Consider the following 6,693-nt stretch of genomic DNA (forward strand, 5'->3'; position numbering starts at 1 on the left):
GCCATTTTTAAAACTTTCTATGGTTATCATTGTAAAATAAGGTTTGAATACCCTTAAAACTGAGTGCGCACACTACTTGCAACATGGTTGCTCCACCAACAACGTTTCTTGAAGATACGAAATTAAATCATGATGAAAACTATACGCACGGTAAATGGTGCACCAGTGTGCACGGTAAATGATGACATAGCACAGTACGAGGCGACCTTAACATTACATTTGTAAACATAATTTTTGAGTACTTTTTGATTTGCATCGCTAATTTTAGATTTTTCCCTGAATTATGGTTTAATTGTACGCCTCGTACTGGTATTCTAGTTTGCTTCAAATTATTTGGAAAAATAATATAATTTTTTGAAGAACAGATTTTTTCTAAATGCACGGTGAATGGTATTTGAAAATAAAAGCGCGGTGGTTTAGGATGATTTTTATGATCAATTTTACGGATCTTCCGGAGGGAGTTTTAGTGGTCATTTATATATGTCCATGGGCAGTTTCGGTCATCTATTGCGTTATATAATAAGGAATTCTGATTAGTTTGCAAAAAAAACCGGAGCTGTCTAGGATGATTTTCAAGAAGTGATAATTTTTATGGACATTGCGGGTTTTCCAGTAAATGAGGTTCAAGCCAAGTAGTCCCCAACATGCGTGAGGCTATCTATTCACCGACCAAAACCTTTCTGATAAGATTTGGGTCACTTCTAAAAATCAGACATAAAACCAGAACTATTTGATCAAAAATCAAAGAAAATATATATTTGCATCTCACAAAAACGTGGAAGGTTTCAGCCGAATTGCGCCAATGCTTAAAGCTGGTACAACTATTTCCCTTCAATAAAATCTAAAACAATCGGTTCGAAAATTGCTAGAAACGAACGTTTTGAAAATAGGTAGGTTCGTCCTGGCATGTTATAAGTTAAAATGTATTCACAATTTTGCCTAATAATCTGATCTACTAGCTGCACTGTGTTACAGAATTCCATTATATTCACATTTTTTTTTTTTTTTTGAGATTATAAACGTCCTCAACAATTTTGCAAAAAAAAACATGATCTTCTAAATACTATATGGATACGTTGAAATATTATTGGCCTTATATCAGGTTCAATTACACCCCTGTGCGGCAAAATTCCGTATCCTTCAGACCACACTCTAAATATTCTCTATAACGTAGTCACAAACATCATCTTGAAAAAAATATCAAGGGGACGGTTAACAAATTTGAACCACAACTAAGTGCAACTACCCCCTGTACAACAGCTTTACAGATTTTTCGATCCACCATTCGGAAGCTATTATGCTCTTCTATACAAATTTCTGAAGCAATATCCTCGAAATACTATATTGAAACTTTTGAATATTTTGTCCAATTTATCAGATCCATTGACTCCACTGTGTTATCAAATATCAGCCATTTCTGACAACTATAAATGTCTGCCTGTCGACTTGGCCGAAAGTATACATTTCAAAGTACATCGTTGAAAAGTTCACTATTTATATTTTACAATCAAATTCGTTCTCTCCACCATGTGTCAAAATTCATGATTATTTACTCCGCCATCCGCAGGTACTGTCCCAAAAACATTATCAAAATACTTAACAGAAACACCTAAATATTATTGCAAAGAATTGAGACCTCAAGCGCCATCTGCGCTCTTACTAAACACGAAAATCTTGACGGAAACAGGTAATTAATTTTGGCCAGAATCGGGTCAAATTACTCCACTGTGAAGCAGAATGTCGAATGTATTAAACAAAAAACAATAATAGATACACATTTTTCCAAAGCTTGAAAGCAACATATCGATTTTGTCAGTAAAAATAAAAAATATTTTTTGCGTAACGCGACACCATTTGCAGAACCCTGTTGGAAGATGAACGTAACGCGGCGCTCATAAAATAAAATCCATAAGATTCTACAATTATTCAATATTTCCTTCCAGTTTGAAGTTACACTCTGGTTCTTATCAATACATAGAAGGATTGCCTAGAACAAACCTCGATTGCAAAAATTATAGCAGAGCAGATATGGGCGATTATAAAGTGATGTTTGAAAACCAACTGCAACTGCTTTTAGTTACCATAAATACAGAGTAAAGTTTCAAAATGAATGTCACAACATTAAGTACATTTAATAAGCAACATATAACTCTTGTTTAATCACATGGTTACAAGGCATAGGTCGGGCCTCATTTGTTGATGAAAGTCGGTTCCTCGTGGTGTCGCGTTACGCTGGAATGTGTCCTATGCTGTCTTATCTACATTAGTGGCAAACCAAGCATTCATGAGTATACAAGAAAACACTCCCGAAACACACCCGAAGCTGATTAAGTACCTCTTTAGTTGAATAAGCCATCAACCTGTTTGTTACAGTTTATGCAGTTTGCAATTTAGCATGGTTCTTCTTCTTCTGTCGGGTGTGGGATCACTGCGTCCATTTTTTAGGACTATTGTGATATACCCTATTACTCTATGTACACAATGTTTTCCAGTAGCAAATGTGCCTCCGGAATACTTTGCGCATTTGACTGAACTTTGAACCATCTGCCATTGATGGGCAGAAGTCCTAGGTTGCAGTGTTGTAGTTCCCCCAATCTGGCGTGATCAGCCTAATAAAGCTAACCACCTCCCTGGGGGATGCGTTCCAAATATCAGCTGGCTGTAAGTAGTGCTTGCCAAATATTTTGAACCTACGATGGATGTGTGCACTGCAAGAGCAGAGAAGGTGTTGTGAGGTTTCGTCCGTCTCGTCACAGAAACGGCAATTTGTGTTTTGGACGACACCGATCTTGTATAAGTGGTATCTGCTTGGGCAGTGACCAGTTATTAGACCGATGTATGTGCTGAGATCCCTTTTGTTGAGACCTATAAGTTTTTGTGTTTGTGTCGTGTTTATTGTTACGAACCTTTTGGACTGATTCGCATTGGAAACTGTATTCCAATTTGATTGAATTTGACCGAACAACCAGTTGTTCAATTCCGTGTTTAGTGCAGAGTTTGAAATGCCAAGGAATGGCTCTGGACCAATGAACATATTGGTTGATCCATTCCTTGCTAGCTGATCGGCAATTTCGTTACCCTCTAGACCCGTATGTCCTGGGATCCAATATAGTTTAACTCGATTGCGTTCAGCTAGGGATTTCAGTGCAAGAATGCATTCCCACACAAGTTTTGAGTTGCAAGTGAAAGCCTTCAAAGATTGAAGCGCTGCTTGACTATCAGAGAAAATACAGATGGTGGCATGTCTGTAATTTCTTTTCAGACACAGCTGCGCACATTCCTTGATTGCATAGACTTCTGCTTGAAATACTGTAGGCCACTGTCCAAGAGAGACAGAGATTTTGGTTTTCGGTCCGTATACTCCAGACCCTGTCAAATTATTCATTTTTGAACCATCTGTGTAGAATTTAATAGATCCCGGTGAAATGGTGGGTCCACCTCCTTCCCATTCCTCGCGAGAAGGAAAGACCACCGTGAATGGCGAGTCATAGTTTACCATTTTTTCCATCCAGTCACTACATTTTTCAACAATAGGATTTATCGAAAATTCGTTTAATATACTGAGGTGACCTGTTAAGTCCCCTGACAGTAGGACTGTTGATCGTTTTAGCCGAAGAGCACTTTTCTCAGCATCCAGCTTTATGAATTGATCCAGCCGGGGCAGATTGAGTATAGCATCTAGGGCAAACGAGGGGGTACTACGAACTGCACCGGTTATGGCAATACAGGCAGTACGTTGAATTTTGTTCAGCTTAGCTCTAGCCGTAGCTTCCTTTGTCTTAGGCCACCAAACAAGGGACGCATAGGTTATTCTAGGCTGAACGATTGTTTTATAGATCCACATGATCATACTGGGTTTCAGACCCCATGTTTTACCACAGGTCTTTGAGCAAACCCAGAGTGAATTGAGACCTTTATGATTGTTTGAAGATGAGTGTTCCAATTTAGTTTTGCGTCAAGTGTGATGCCAAGATACTTGACCTCATTTGAGTAAACTAATTGTATTTGGTTCAAGAAAAGAGGGTGGAGTTGTACCTTTCGTCTTTTTGTGAACGGTACAATTGTTGTTTTTGAAGGGTTTATTCCTAGTTTCTCTTTTTGACACCAGGAGAGTGTGTGATTGAGAGCAATTTGCATCCTTGATGAAATAACGCTGTCAAATTTGCCTCGTACAATAATGACTACGTCATCTGCGTATCCAACAACTTCAAAACCCCTTCTTTCTAAGCTATCTAGCAGTTCGTCCACCACTAATGACCACAATAAGGGAGATAGTACTCCCCCTTGAGGGCATCCCCTTGTAGCCATTACAGTAATGCGCGAATCACTCAGCTCAGATGAGATCTGTCGATTTGCTAGCATAGCATGTACCCAGGTTGCAATGCATGGGTCGAAGTTTCTCCTCAACATTGCCGAACCTATAGACGAATAAGAAGCGTTATCGAACGCGCCCTCAATATCAAGAAATGCTATAAGAGCGATTTCTTTTGCATTAAAGGTTTTCTCGATCTTGTTCACTAGCGTGTGCAGTGCTGAGACCGTTGATTTTCCGCTTTGATAAGCAAATTGGGATTTAGAAAGAGGCATAGTTTTCATAAATTTAGAATCTATATACTCGCATAATACCTTCTCCATGATTTTAAGCATTACCGAGGATAGGCTTATCGGTCGGAATGCTTTAGGGTTGGTTTTGTCCTTTTTTCCTGCTTTTGGAATAAAGACAACTCGAACTTGACGCCAATCATTTGGAATGTGTCCCAGAACTAAACTTGCCTTAAAAATCTCTACCATGTGTGGAATCAGTGTCTCTTCCTCTTTTTGGATAAGCGCTGGGAAGATTCCATCCATGCCAGCAGATTTGAATGGCTCGAAAGATCTCACTGCCCTAACAACCCTATCGCGAGTAAAAGCTTCTTTGGCAACCTTTATTGCGTCCCTTTTTGCTCCTGAGTCCCCTGATAGGAACCCGTGTGGAACTGAGACGTCAAGTCTGGCACCTTCAGCATTTAGACTCGTTTGTGGGATTGAATCAGGAAAGTGAACTCTTTGCATTTCACTCAGTGTTTCACGAGGTTCCACAGTGAGTGAACCGTCAGTCCTTTGAAGACTTCCCAAACCATTGGAGTGATCCTTCGAAAGAGTTTTATGAAGTCGAGCAGCCACGGGAGTTTTCTCAATGCTTTCACACATGAGAACCCATGATTTCCGTTTTGCTCGTCTCATTTCTTTGTTATACTCTGTCAGAGCCTTTCGGTATAGACTCCAATCAGAAGTGCGTTTGGCTCGGTTGAATTCCTTCCGAGCAGTTTTCCTGAGTTTATCAAGGTTGAAGTTCCACCATGGAACATCTCTGTTCGAACTAACTGTTTTGATCGGACAGCTCTCTTGATAAGCATTTAGAATTTTGTTTTTAATAGAATCCGAAGCTGCTTCTAACTGTATAATAGTCTGAATATTCGGCTCTATTATATAGCCTTCAGAACGGAGAATAGCTGAGTAGGTTTCCCAATCAGTTTTCTTGGGATCTTTAAACGACTTTTGAATCATTAGACCCCCTTCCCACTCGAAGACTATATGTTTATGGTCTGACATAGATATTTCATTAGACACATGCCAGTTTTTTATTTTATCCGAGATGGATTGACTGCATAAAGTCAGATCAAGGACTTCTTGTCGTAAGATGTTTTCAAATGTAGGCTTATCACCGACATTGCATATCTCAATATTTTTGGAGGAAAGAAACTGCAAAAGATGCTCACCTCTGATATTTGTGTTTGTACTTCCCCATACAAGGTGATGAGCATTGGCGTCACAACCGATGACGAAGGGGATGTTGTGTTTTTGACTGTAAGAGACAAGAGCAGCCATCTCTGGAGGAGGAATGTCTTCTGCGTCGCCAGGGAAATACGCCGAAACCATAATGATCTCAGTACTGCCCCTAGCAGTAGAAACCTCCATCCTGACCGCCACGATGTCCCTTTTGATGAATTCTGTAATTGGAAAACATTTAGTATCATTGCGTATTAGAATAGCTGCTCTGGGAGAGAGCTGACTGTCATCATATACCAACCTACACGAGTTTAGTTGAATACCTTGTATTCGAGTTTTGTTGACCCATGGCTCTTGAATCAGTGCCACGGAAAGGTGTTCTTTTGTGAATCTCCTGCAAAGCACATCTGTTGCGCACTGAGCATGATGGAGATTCACTTGGAGGATTTTAATCATTGCTGAGGCGTTCCGCATTTTCCGGACGTTTGCCGTCCTTCTTTGGATGTTGCGGATCATCAACTTTTGATTTTGGGGGATGTCTTAGATTTTGGTTTTTGTCCTTTCCCTTACCTAGGCCTGCTGGCTTATCCCCTGTGGTCAATTTTACACTTTTGACATTTCCACTGCCCTTATTGGGAGCCATTGAGGTGACACCGCTTGGGCCAGGAAGTGAGGTCAAATATGCATCTTTTCCATCAGAGGAAGACAAGCTAGCCTGTATGGTGGGAGTTGGTTGTGGGATGCTACTAGAGGCCTCCTCAGATTTCTCTTGGGTCGGCTGTCCAGTTGGATTGTCATTGGAGTTTGGGGTTGTGCTCTTTACTTTCCTCAACTGTATTTCTCCAAAGCGGTAGTTGAGGATGAACTTGGATTGAATGAGTTTTTCCATGGACGGTCCATCTACATTAAAGACCCACATCACAT

Source organism: Aedes aegypti, chromosome 2, assembly GCF_002204515.2.
Source record: "Aedes aegypti strain LVP_AGWG chromosome 2, AaegL5.0 Primary Assembly, whole genome shotgun sequence".
NCBI classification, from domain to species: Eukaryota; Metazoa; Arthropoda; class Insecta; order Diptera; family Culicidae; genus Aedes; species Aedes aegypti.